Below are 14437 nucleotides of genomic sequence, written 5' to 3'. Positions count from 1 at the left end.
GATATTTGCTGTAACCTCTTATATTAAGAAATAATTTCTAAACCAGGGTTCAGAGAAAATCTCACCAAAAGCCTGTGGCTATCTTGGGGATTACAGTTGTATCTCGTCTTATTTTTATTCTGAACACCTCCCCACATCTCTTACAACAGGAAGACAACATTGCATACATCTGCTTCTTGTTTAAATCAAAGAACATCAGTCTTGGCCATTTCTGTAGAAGAACTGTTTCTGGGAATAGAAGGTTTTGGACTGTCATTAACATGTCTTTATTTTTTATGTTCAATGATAAAAATTAAATGCATATTTTACATACATTAACTCAAAAGGAACATCAGTACATAAGAAAATATAGGTGTTACTTTTTTGGTTTAAATGTACTGTATTACAATTGCAAACCTTCACAGAATACAGTACTGTACATTTTATGTTATCCTTTGGAAAACTACTATTAAGAATACTCTTAGCAATACGTTTTGTCTTAACATATTTAGCAGGTTCTGAGTTCATCTCTTTAGTTTACAGGGAAATGTCTAAAGGTGGTACATTCAAGTTCTCTGTGAAAAGGTCAACATCAGATGGAAAGAAGCCATATGTGAGAAATGTGTCTTTGTTCGATTTTAAAACATACCAGATGAGTTTCAGTATTAATTTAAGTAAAGACTTTGAATTCTTTGTACTCGTTTCACTAGTCATCAGCCTAGGTTTAGAACTCAGCAACTTGTTCTCTCTCAGAATCCCTATTTTTCAAAAGACTGACAAAAGACAAAAAACTGTCATCTAATCTCTCCAGAACAGAACTAAAAACAAACACTACCACTGGCCTATAACATATTTTTGTGATCTATAACATTAAATTATTTCTAAAATTATTTTGCCAGAGTTTATACTGTAATACACAATAACACATAAAGTAGAACTTTTACATTTCCAGTTCAATGAAATCTGTAATTCTGATTTGCCTGTTACCCCTGAAAAATGCCTACTAGAGAGCTTTTGATATTTATTCCTGTCTCTACATTGTGGAATTACTGCTCAAAAACCTGATGTCAATTGCAAGTGAAAAGGAGCACACTAAACACACTAATTCAACAGCTGAAGTATTTTTTGCCAGGCAGTTTTAATTAATGGCAAATGGCTGTAACATGCATACAGAATTATTGTTTTCCTGGAAAATGATATGAACCTGCCAGCCCCGGTTTTAATCTTATCAGGAGTCTCCCATTAGAGAAGAATAATGCTCCCTGTGACAGGTTTTGTGCAGATAAAATGGCACTTCAGAAAAACTTCATCTTGTCTACAGTGTATTCTGAACAGGCTTGTTCTCAAAATTACAGAATATATCAAATATGAACAGAGGTATCAATTGTTATTTGAAAGGTTGCTCTCATCTCTGCTGATGAATAGCCTAACATTAAACTATGCTCATGTCAAGACAAGATGATGTCATTCAAGATACTGGATTATGTTTGGTTGTCTGGTGATAAAATGACCGATGGGTTATTTCAAAGAAATGTCAGATTGACCCTTCCAGCAAAGTCTTGACAAATCCTTCATTATTTTGCTTCACATTTCCCAGGGAGGGTCATAGTTAAGCATTTGTAATAAGCCCTTTCAACTCATGTGGACCTACATTATATTCCTACCCTGCAATTACTTAGGTGATAGGTTTGCTTCTCTCATTTGTCAAAAAGAGAATAGATGAAGCAGAGCAGTTGGGAAATTACTTCTTGTGAAAGTAAAATAATTCAGAAAATGAGTCTTCTATATTTTCATGTAGACACTTGTTAGAAAACAAAATGCATTGTTTCCTACAGTTTTATAGAACACCCTATTTGTCCCTTTGTAAGAAATTCATGGATTTAAAGAGCTGGATAGATCCCACACCTAGCAATTTTGTATGATCTAATGCTTTACCTGACGTCAGTGTTGGAAATTCTTCGCCTCAAAAGGCTATTTGTTCCTTAGATTTTTTTAAGTGTTGTGGAAGAAACTAATTTATGTATAGAGGCAAGATTAAAGTTTGCAAAATCCTCAAATCCTCTTAATTAGGTCAAAGAATGATTAAGAACATGTAAGGTTTAAAAGCAATTAATTAAATGTATTTAATCAAAAACTATAATAATGCCAGCATGAACATGTACAAATAGACTCTAATTCCATGCTGAAAGTAGAAAGATTAAAAATAATATTCTGGCTGTTGAGCTTCCTTTAGATACTAGTAGAAATGATTCATTTCCAGATTTCTAGCATAAAGTGCAGCATGAAAAATAAAGTGTTTTGGACACTGATCCATGTATTAAATTTAATACAGTATTGTTTATATAATAAATAATGCATTCTACTACTATACTTCTTCTTCTTCTTCTTCTTCTTCTTCTTCTTCTTCTTCTTCTTATTATTATTATTATTATTATTATTATTATTAACATCATATCTTGTCTGGAATGTGCTCACAGCTGAATGCTGTACAAATCAGAAGTCAGTAAAGGGTATTCATGGAGTACAAAGTTGAGTAAAACAGTAAACATACACTCCAAATTCAATAAATTAGTATTATTCATATTACTTTTGGTTGATGAAATGTAATAATTTCAATATGAATATATATTATAGCTTCAAAAATGGTTGAAGAATTAGGAATTCTGCTTCACAAAGTGGTATTAAATGCCCTTTGTAATCATTTCACATAAAATTAGATGCCTTAGCCTATATAAAATACATAAGGGCTGAACTTGTGCCTCTACCAACAGGTCAGCTTCATAATTCTCCAATCTGTTTACATATAACATTTTACTTTGTATCCACTTGTTTCATTGAAATCATATAGTATATATAGAGTTTCACAGAGACACTGCGCCTGTTACAACATTGAAGTGGCTGTAGATTATAACACTCAGATAATGTATAAGAGACAAACAATAAAACTACTGTCTAGGTTATACTGTGTAACTTAACCCACTTTAATCTTTATTCTACAAACAGCAGAAATTAAGACCACAGCTATTGACATCAGCAGCAAAATGAATCATTAAAAGTCATCATTTGTGAGCTCCTTTGTGCATGTTCCAGCAATCTTAATTGTCTAGTTGATTTACAGTACAGTATATCCACCAATGACAGTAGTGTTTTGGAGTTGCAATGGCAATATTGAAATTGAAGGTTAAATGAAAATGTATAAATCTTCCCATTGCTTTTTCTTATGCCAAGAGAAGCACATAGAAAAATACCAATTTTCTTTTGCACCTAGACATCTTAGACACAAACAGGAGTTACAACATATATGCGTTATGGGCATCAATAATTTCTTCCAAGCCCCAGTTAGTGTTTTCTAGTATAATAATAGCTTTGTTTATTATTAATAGAGCTAAGCAAGGTGAAAAAAGAACCAAGAATGTCACTGAACAATCTTTCATTTACTTCGATCTTGCATAACCTCACCCCAGACTCTCAAAGTACACTACAGATGAGCAGTCAGAAAAAAGTAGCTTTTCCATTACATTTACCAATCCAATCTAATTGATGAATTATAAGCTGTTTTTTACCACTAATATGATGTTTTTCACTAAACACCCAAAGGCGTTATTAAATTGTAGCCTGGTCTCAGAATTCAGAACCTAAACAGGGTTTGGCCGAGAAAGCACTGAAATTGGAAACCAGTTGAAGATGATGAGAGGCTGCTGTTGCAAGTGGTTTTAATGGACCAGTAGGTGACACTCTACCCTCCGGACCAATGTTTATGTATTGTGGCAATACGGTGTTGTAGAAGGTGAGATGAGATACTGTATTACCAAAGTCCTGACTACTTTACAAAGATTAGTAAGAGTAAGGTGTAAACCAAGGTTCCTTGGCTAAATATGACTATGCGTTTGCACAGTCCAGCCTACGTTGCCTATTTAGTTCTCCCTTAATTAAATTTTTCACTTCTCTATCTACTCTGCTGTGCAATGGGGCTGCTGGTAGACAATGGCTACCTTGCATCAACTACGTACAGTAGATGCTGCACTTCAGTGAAGTGGGGCACCTCTTATGTTTACAGTAAAACATTTTGGTCTACAAAGTGCTAAATAAATGCAAAGTGTTATTATCCATAGAGCTAAACATGTTCTTTTTGTAATGCAGAGTACAGGTTGATCAGAATCAACTGTTATCTTCAAATGAAGTGGCTAAATTTAAGAACAAATCGCCTTTTTTTTGTCTAAAGATTAAAAAACACTGAGGAGTAAAACATTGCAACATACAGTACTGTATATAAGACTTTTGCACATTAGTGTGAGTTTATATTAGCAAAATCTACAGGACTTTTGCACATTCAAGTAAATTAGTATTAACAAAACATGATGTGTTAAATAATGTGACTGCTGAGTTTATTTCTTCTAGTTAACTAATAGTAAACAAATGCGGCACACCCCATGAAGAAAGGAAACCTATAAATTGTGATTCAATTTATTTAAAGTGAGTGATAAAATGTCAACCTTTACCCTATGATATCTGATCCAGCCCCAAGCTAGAAGAAAGTGAATTGTTCAAATGCTTTTTAGTGGAAAGTTTTCTCACATTGCCATTTCTCACACTCAGCAATGCATGACTACTGTCATTCATTATCCATAAGGGCAGGGAGGTCTGTTATCTCAGAATAGATGCTTTATCACACTTAACTGTCAAAAGTGCAATTAAAAAGAGACAAAAAAACTAGATCTTCATCTGCTATGCATAACAGAGTCACAAAGCCATTAAATTTAATGGTTTCAAATTACTATTACTAATGATATTTATTCCTCTAGAACTTTTTCTCTCTTGGATTTCTTTTCTTGGACATTATTTATTGCTTTCTAATGAGGACAAACTGCTGGGTCAGCCCCTGTTGTTTAATGAAACTTTTTGTTTATTTTGAAATATCCTTGTTCTTGAGTCCAGCTAAAGACAGGGCAAAGTCATAGAAAATATTCATAAAGCACAGAGAAGTAAATTGAAATTAAATAATGGTATTAATAAACAATGGGAATACATCTTTCTTATCCCAAAGGGCTAAATAAACCAGGGTAATGCACACCAGATTCTTTACACAATAGATCTGGTGGAGAAACTAAACATGATTTCACCAGCTGAATTAATATGGAAATTCGAGGTAGTCTAACTTGTTCCTGAAGAAAGGAAATTTTGCCAGGGCACAGGTGTGAACACTCGTTCTCTTTCATTGCCAGGTATTCAGGGCATTTGATTTGCATGAGTTTCCTCCGTTCCACAGTCCAAAGACATACTGTTATGATTGTAATCCCTCCTCTTAAGGACGCTCCGGCTCTTTTGCATTTTAGTTAATTATTTGCATCCTGCCTCTCTTTAAAAGCCAGGCGCTCATTCTATTCCGGGCTCTGCATTGGAAGACGGATGCCCGGTGGCCCGCCTACCACCAAGTCTCCCTACGCCCGTGGCTTCAGGGCATAGGCCTCCTCTTGGTGTCCTGACCCTGTTGATTTCTGGGACCAGAGTGCCTGGCCTTGTCACCCCCGTTTTTATTCCCCGTCCCTGCAACGGGTCCCGTTTTGTATTTTAACTGTGTCTTGTTTTTGTCTCATCTGGATTTCCCAGTTTTGGAATCTTGGACTTTGCCCCCGATTTCCCCCCTGGAATCCCTTGCATTTGTTCACCTGGACCACATCCCCCCCCCTTCCGGATTCTACTGTCTGCATATGGTCCTGAAAAACGCTCCGTGACACATACGGGTAGGTTAACTGGCTTCTGGGGAATAAATGGGAATAAATTAGAAAATGGATGGCATAACATCGTATCCAAAGGACAAGACCTCCAATAGTATTGTATACCAGGTCCCATAAAGGAGCATTGATTTCTATATTCTAGACAAGAGGAAAGATTGCCTTTTATAATAATTTGACTTCTTATGTCTTTTGAAGACACTCATGCTTGGCCTAGCATTGTTAAGTTGATTTACATTAGATGTATATTAATTGGACTCATGTGTAGCATACCAGGTGAATTGAAATCTGGTACAGATGGCTGATTGTATTCCATTTTTTTTAAGTTGAAACCACTAATCTGTTATTTTGCCTCACCTGCTTCAAAGAGTGCCACCATTTAAGGAATTAAACAAAAATCTAAGTAGAATGGAAAGACAAAAGTGAAATTTAGTCACATAAAAAATCCAGTCTGCCTGCTGTCAAGCCAGATAAATCCTCCGATTAAAAAGAAAGTTGAAAATGTCAAGCACTGTAGATTAGTTTAAAAGAAACAGGTAATAACTTTAACACATGACATCTTACCATTTTCCATTACAAAGGCAACTTCAAAGAGAAAATGGTATTTATTGATGGCCTCATAACTCAACATCTTTAAAAAATTGTTGGGGTTCATTAGACAAAGCAAAGAAAATGTGAAACAGATGAGAAATTGCTACAGCTCTGTATGAAACATCTTACGGATGAAGGTAGCAATACATTCCAGAAACAAAGGTCCTTTTCCTTATAATTTGTCTGGTACCCTAACTTAACCTTACCTTACCCTATCTCTTCACTCATTCTCTTTCCATATGTATCTCCCTCACTCCATCTTTTTATGTCTTCAGTTCATAGTTGCTCAACCACAGCTTTTTTGAGAACTAACTCCTGACCACAATGGCCCAGAAACATCTGATTTCAACTAAGCAGTGTAAGCAGTGTGGTATCAAGCAGTAAGTTCACAAATGAAATATAAACACATTATTTTAGATATTAGATTTTATTAGACTGTTTTCCCTGCTGTGTTAAACTGTGATAACACTGTAAGACATGATCAATTCACTTTTCAAATATACAGTTGGAAAAAAGAAACACAACGTTTTCTGGAATGAGAATACTATAGTTATAGCTTATGTACTTTCACAAAAAGTTGTCAATGTGTTTTAAGCCCTCTGACCAGCAATACAGCTTGTGCAGTGAGGCATAGCAACTTGTCCATCACACGAAAGCTCGTTGGTGCACTTTTACCCAATGAGGTCCAGATGGAACAATGCCTGATCAGGTCACCTTTAAAAAGGCCTTAATTCAAAGCTTAGATCACTGCAAGAAAAGGTTTTCTGTGCATTCCACAATGCCTCGAATGTCACCAGAAGCAAGGGAGAGGGCCATTGGTCTGCTGCAGGCAGGCATGTCATGTGCTAGTGTTTCCAGACACTATGGAGTAACCCGCTGCACTGTGTCCCGACTGAAGAGAAGGTTTCAGCAGATCAGCAGGACAGATGACTGTCCAAGATCCAGTCACCCCTTGAGCGACCACACCAAAGCAGGACTGATATATCGGACTGGTCCATCTGAGAGATCGCTTCAGATCTGCCACCTGTACTGCTGCTGAAACTGCCAGCAGACACAATGCCCGCATCAGTAAGAAGACAGTGATGCTCCATGCTGCTGGCCTTAGAGCAAGGCAACCTGACAGAGGCCCTCTGCTCACGCCTCCTAGACGTCAAAACCGACTGGCTTAGGCCAGACAGAGGCTGCGATGGACTCGTCAGCAGTGGCATCAGGTCCTCTTCACAGATGAGTCTCTCTTAAGCCCATTCCACGCATTCCTCATACACATGAGATTCCATATTTTTATTCAGTTTGGTTCTAACCTCAGATTAACATATGGCCCTATACTGTATATAGTATCCTTGAATTCCAGAGACGAGGTGGTTTATATTTGCAGATTCACATTATTCTACTGGGGAATCCCTTTTGTTTATCTGTGTAAAGGAACATGTCTGATGTTTATAAGTGGACAGTGCATCTGTTTTGCATCAACTCCATTTCAACTCCAGCTACCTGATCACACAGAAGCATAATTTCTATAGGAAAAGGAGCATTTAAATTGTATTCTATTTTGGTCTTTAACACCAAGCTTTATTGTCACACCAATACCAGGTGTATAACAAACCTACTGTACCTTTGTTTTGTTTTCCAGCTCCAAGTTAATTCACTGTCTTGCAAAAGGCTAAACCAGTTTAGCAGGTATTGTCAACATGCTGTAAGTCTCCTTAAGGCTTTTCTGATTTTTTATAGTTAGCAAACTATTCTCATTTTCGGCATTTTACATACCATAATTAAATACGACTTTTACTGATCCTATGCATTCACTCAATTTTTAGACCAATTATTTCTCTGCAAATAAATATAAAACAACAGAAAACTCTGAAATCACTCTGAAACAAAAGCAACATTTCATGTATTCCTCTTTTCTTTTGCTTCACAAAATCATTAAAAAAGGTATTAGGAAGAACTCAATGATATAATGGGGAAATAAATAAAACTATCCTTACATCAATTTTCTCAATTCATGAATGTAATTCAGGGTTAATAGGAGCCTATCCCAGCACGCTAAATAAAACTAGTTTTGAATTAAATATTAAAAGTGGTTTCTATTAACAAAATAAAACATTGACCAATTTATATGCTGCTGAGTTCTCAAGGCATTTTCTAAACAAAAGTTTTCCAATCTGTGCTAAAATGGTGATGTTTGTTTTGAAAATAGCTTTACTGTGCTCAAATACTACTATACTATTGTCACATAATGTCGAATTGTGAAAGGTAAGTAAAATGTTGAAATGCAGACCTTTTTCAAATATTGTAGATGTGTTTACTTACATCTTTCTCACTTAGAGGGTAGTATAATACTAACTTATTTACAGTTTCTAGTCTAATTTTAACCAGGACAAAATGTGTGATAAACTGTTGTCATCATTGACTTGGCCTGTGAATAAGACTGAGTTTTTGTCTGTAAATTCCAGGCTTTTTGCTTATGGCACTACTATTGACTAGAAGTTTTTTTCCCCCATATTGTTCATAGAGTACTTTCATAATGATATTTTACAACTTACTTTGCTGCAAGCAAAGAGATGACTTAAAAAAGAGCAGTAGTTTAATTATGTGTGAACTAATGTAATTATTTCAAACTACATACTGTAGACATTAACGCAATGTTACAAAGCCCAGAAAATGGATGCATTTTAATCTACACTAGCAAAATTGTAACAGTTTCAATAAATTTAACAATAAAATAAGAAAGTCCTAGTGCAATTAATTTTATTTCCAAATAAGGTCAATAATGCCATTTGCTAAAGTCGCTCTGTCAGTGAAACAAACCAGGTTTAATTTTCTCTGCACATGTGTCTTTAATGGAACGTAGTTGTGAAAAAGAGGTTGTATGGTTGAGCGCCAATAACTGACAGTACTAATGGTTGTGTTAGTGTAAAAAAACTTAAAATGAAGAAGTTCATGGACTAAAATCATATACTGTATATGCAGAAAGAATGGTATAACTTAAACGAACAGAAGACAAATTAACTTTCACTTTAGGGAGATTAAACCTAACGTTATTGAAGAGAACTGAAAAATAATTCATTTATTCATTTAATATATATTTCCAAACATGGAATCTGACCAGATACTGCAAATTGCTCATTTGGTGGCACTCATGTTTGTCAAAAAGTTGTTGTTGTTCATGAATGTTTCCATCTGGGATGGTGAAATGGTTAAAAATGATACATTTGCTCACATGATACTGCTTTTGCATGCATGGACCTGTCAAAACCCCATTCAGCTTCACATCTTTGTCATTGATATGATCTAGATTCTGGTACACTTAGTAAACTAGTCAAATTCTCAGATGATACCAAAATAAGGGGATTAGCAAACACTGCAAAGGAATTCAAAAAGACTTGGCCAGAAGTCAGAACCAGACAATGCAGGAAAGCAATAGAAAAGGCAAACAGAACGTTAAGCTAGATATAACTTATATATATGACATTATGTTAAAAATTCTGTAATGCGCTAGTGAGACTTCATTTAGAAATAGAATTTTATCATTTCACTAGGAAGGATGAAAGCATCATGGAGCGCAATTTTGGCTTAACCTGCTTGGCTGAGGGCAGACCTCCCGGCCATAGGACAAGGAGACCAGGACCCCCATGCAGGGTGACCAAGAGATAGCTGCAGAGGTGGAGATGGGGTGGGGGTGGGATGCAAGAGACATGCAAGAGAGAGAGATAGGGATCTCGTAGGTATTTATAGGCTTTGGGAGAGGAATGGATTGCCAGGAGCGATGGCTAATTACTGACAGCTGAGTCTGATTGAGCTTGGTTGTGGTCAACTTTTGTTATAAACTCCATTACAAAAATGATACTACTGCCCTGGAATCAGGCTAGAGAAGAGCAATCAAGGCTCAAGGGAATATCCTTCTCTGTTAGACTAAAAGAACTAATCTTTTTAGTCTTGAAAAGAGAATCCTGTCAGGAATCGGACCTCATTAAAGGTCTCAATATCATCAAAGACATTGACAAAGTGAACGTAATCTTCAGAATCAACAGTGAAACAGAGGATACAAATTGAAACTAAGCAGAAGTGAGAACAGGAGGCATGTGTGTACACAAAGAGCTGTGGGAGTACGCAAGAAATCATGCTGTGGGAGGCGATATCCTGGGTTCTTTTAAGAAATGGTTGGATGAGTTTTTTTGGGTCACTTATTTGGTAACAACGAAATGAGGTAACTGGACCTAACATAACCCTCTCACCTGCAGCCGTTCCTGTGTTTTTATACTCTTTGTGTAAGTGATGTAGTTACATTGGGTAAATTCTACATTTTATTTAATAGAAAAATAGCATAAGTGTCAAGATTATGAAAGCAAAGCAGAGAAATTTGTCTGATATTCACAAATTGTCTCTAACCTCTGAATTCCAAAGGAATTGTAAAAAAAAAAATTAAAAATAAATATAGATAACAATCACATACTGTAAAACATCACTTAACAGTTGCTTTCAGGTTAAGCTTTAAACTTCCGCTTCAGAAGCTCTAGTTTATATGAGCTCCAATTATTGTTTTTTGGCCTATTTTCCTTTTCACTAGTACAGACCTGTCCTTCGGAAGGGAAAAAAAATTCAGTATTTAAAAATAATTTTTAATTCTAGTTTTATCTCTTTGACCTTCATTTAATATATTTAAAAATAACAGACACAGACACATCTCAAAATAGTGTCTGCAATAAGATCTAAATTAGATTCGGTTTTTAGAAGTGAATGAGCAGGATGAGAAGAAATACAAAACCTTGTTTATAAATTAAATCAAAAAACAAAGTATAACCCAGCTGCTTTTTTTCCAACATATCCTGTATTCTTTTCACTGTGCAACCATAATTAAGACAACTGTGTGTCCATGTTGTATATCCAGCATTCTGGCAGACATAAGACAGATCTGTTCCATCCAGATCTGTTCCATCACACTTTGCACATGCCAGAGGATTTTCACAAAGCAAACACTGTTTAGTGTGGGTATTTAGTGTGGAAACCTGCTGCTGCTGTGGATCTGGTTACAAATAAGGCTCCCTAAAACTACACTGTGTCCCAGGAGATCTGGTGCTTACATGTGATTCTGGTTGAGGGCTGTGAAATGGATAGCTGGAGCAGTGAGTAATAGTTTGGCAGTGCTACAAGAATGCCTCAGGAGAGATAATGAGATGTTCTCATGTTGTCAGTGTTGTCTCTGGGTTGTGTTATGTGCCAGCAACACTATGTGCTTCACATGCCATTTACCATTCTAAGCAAGTATGTGAATTCTTGTATATACTGCATAGCATGTTTGTCTTCAATCAGTTATGCAGATTATGTATCTTTGTTGAGCTTCAGCCTTTTAACAGCATACCTCTAATCAATATGCAAGTATGGAGAAAATACACCGAAATTTTCACAGAATCCAAACTTCTCCTCAAAAAGAAATATAAAAATAAAAATATGAAGTGCATGCATCCAGGCCTGAGCATACGGAACCCGTGGGATGGGGTTGATTGAATGGGTGTGTTGAAGTGCACAAGCCAGTGTAAGAGGTGTTTCCTTTGCATAAGTAAAGGCTTTCTCCAACTCCTGCCAAGAAAACATTCCTAGTGTCATCTTTCATCCCGCTTCCTGTAGGTCTACAAATAGGGGTTCCTCTGTGAGGGTTCCTTGGTATAGCAGGAGTATTTCTAGGGTGACCTCCATCACTATCAATCTCTGTTCAAACCCTTGTTGAGCATTAGGATCTTTATTTTCTGTCTGAGATATTTACTGTGTACAATGCTAGGGAGCTCTGCTAACTTTAGCTCGCTTAAAACATCCCGAGACTTGGCTGAAAGTAAAAGTTTTATCACAGGACTGCACTCCCCAAATGTTTAAGTTAGGTACCCTTTATATCAAAACATTTAAGCAATAGATATGCTTTATTTGTTATGCATTACAGCTCTGATATTCATGGTGGAGATTTAATAAGGAAGTTATGATTTACAGAATCTTCCTTTTCCTTTTCAAATGTTCTGAACAAAAGTTTCATAATTCAGGTATTTTATTCTTAACAACCTATCTCATAAAAACTAGTCAGTAAAAACTAAAAATTCTACTTGAAGATGGAGAAATTTTAATGAACAATTCATACCTAACGGGCTCTTTAACTGTTAACAGATTTATAATATTTTGCAACATGAACTTCAATTCCTTCAATGTCAACATTGAAGACCTTTTAGGTTATTTGCCTTCCTTTTCTTCAGCTCTGTCTGATTCACACACATTTTTATGTGGTTAAGAGTGTTTGTGCAAAGATTATGGAAAAGATTAAGTGCTTAGGTTTGCATTGTGGTGCAAAGACCTTAACAAACCGACATCATTGTGCTGCGGAGGCCTCAGCACCATCCTCTGATGATAGATTTGTTTAAAAAATGTAATGTGAAGAAACACTCTGCCGTGGTAAGTTAAGGCCTCTGTGTAAACCCCAATTGAAACCAGGCATCGTGCCAGACAGCTCCTCACTGCTCCATCAATTCATCTTAACATTGACTGTAATGAACTGCTGTTGTTGCTGATTTAATACTAGCTGTTGAAGTTTATCTCTCACTGGGTATTCATACCCCTCTGGGAATCTCAAAGGTTTCTTGGCAGACCAAAACAGAAACTGTCTTGCTTTTTGTGAGAAAACATACAGAAAGATTGAACATGTAAGTGGAGAGCAGCTAATTTCATACTGCAAACTTGGAAGGGAATATGTCTTTTTCTTAATGGTTGACATATCTGGCGCAGGTTAAATTACATTAAGAGCATGTAATTTCATGATAATAGAGACCACTATACCCTTTTCAATTAAGCGTAATTCTTTATTTGGAAGTTAACAGTCTAGATTATGTATTTTTATTGCAGATTACAGTAAACCTTTTTCTCTGTAAAAGGTTTAAAATATCCATTATATATTAAAATATATAATGGATATTTTATTAATATATCTTTAATAAAAAGATATATTAAAATATCTTCATTCTACATACCTAAATTCCCAGTTCCTGATTCCCATAATCTTTTCTAGCCATGTTTGACCAAAGTAGGTCTGGACCAAGAGCGCTCTTGTACTTATTTGCTAAATTAGATAATTGAAACCTAATATATAATAAATATTGAATTCATAATTCATTACAATCTGTATAGTATTTTTCAACCCAGCAGATTCCAAAGAGTTTCATGTGTAGAAGGGAACCCAAATCATCCCTTGACGTACAGCACCCCATCGGATGATGAGCAGCCTTTATGTGGCAGTAGTAAATGAGAAATATCTTCCCCAGTTGAATTAATAGGGAAATGCAGATAGTTCCAATTGTGCAAGCCCACGGTGCAAGGGGCTAGGATGCCAGGCAGTACCAAGAGATCTTTAATGGACAAGCAGTCCGGACTTCCAGTTAATTTACATGTACACACTGATGGCATCTTCTGTGGCACAGTTTGGCCTGTGACACTAATGGGACATTGTTTTGGAAATCTGGTTCACACAGAAGAGCACTTAGAGCAGTAACCTGGTTTTCCTCATCCTGACTCATGAGATGCTGATAAATTCTCATGCTCTATAGGGCCGATTTCAGCCAGACACAGACTAAACTGCAGGAGGGATTGCAGGAGGATGATGTAGTTCAGCTCCAGTTCACTTTCTCTGCTTAATTCCTGGATTCTTAATGTAGATGCTCAACAAGGACTGAGTGATGCAGAAACATTAAAATGCCATTCAAGTATACTCCTTTAGGCCTTGTGTGTGTGACATTTTGTGCCATCTGTAGTCTGTTCATTTAAGACCCCAAGGCTAACATTTTGTATCCCTAAAATGACTATTTAATTTTACAAGGAGATCCCTAGTGCAAATATAAATAAACATTATTGGCTACAGCACAGCATTGTGGTTTATGTCTATTCAAGAATGCCTTTACTTTTACATTGTCATTAAATACTATTGAGATCATTTTTACATTCTTCCTTTAATTTAGTGATACTAAACAAATATTTGTTTAAATAAATGTACAGCATGCACTACTGATGTTCAACAAATATCATTGAAATTTCAGATAGCATTGAGTTTTGATTCCCTTTTTATTCCCTAGTCCACTTTAGTGTGTCATGTTAAAGGTAAATGCATC

This window comes from Lepisosteus oculatus, chromosome 3 (genome assembly GCF_040954835.1).
Source record: "Lepisosteus oculatus isolate fLepOcu1 chromosome 3, fLepOcu1.hap2, whole genome shotgun sequence".
In the NCBI taxonomy this organism is placed as follows: Eukaryota; Metazoa; Chordata; class Actinopteri; order Semionotiformes; family Lepisosteidae; genus Lepisosteus; species Lepisosteus oculatus.
Note: the sequence above shows the minus strand (reverse complement) of the source record.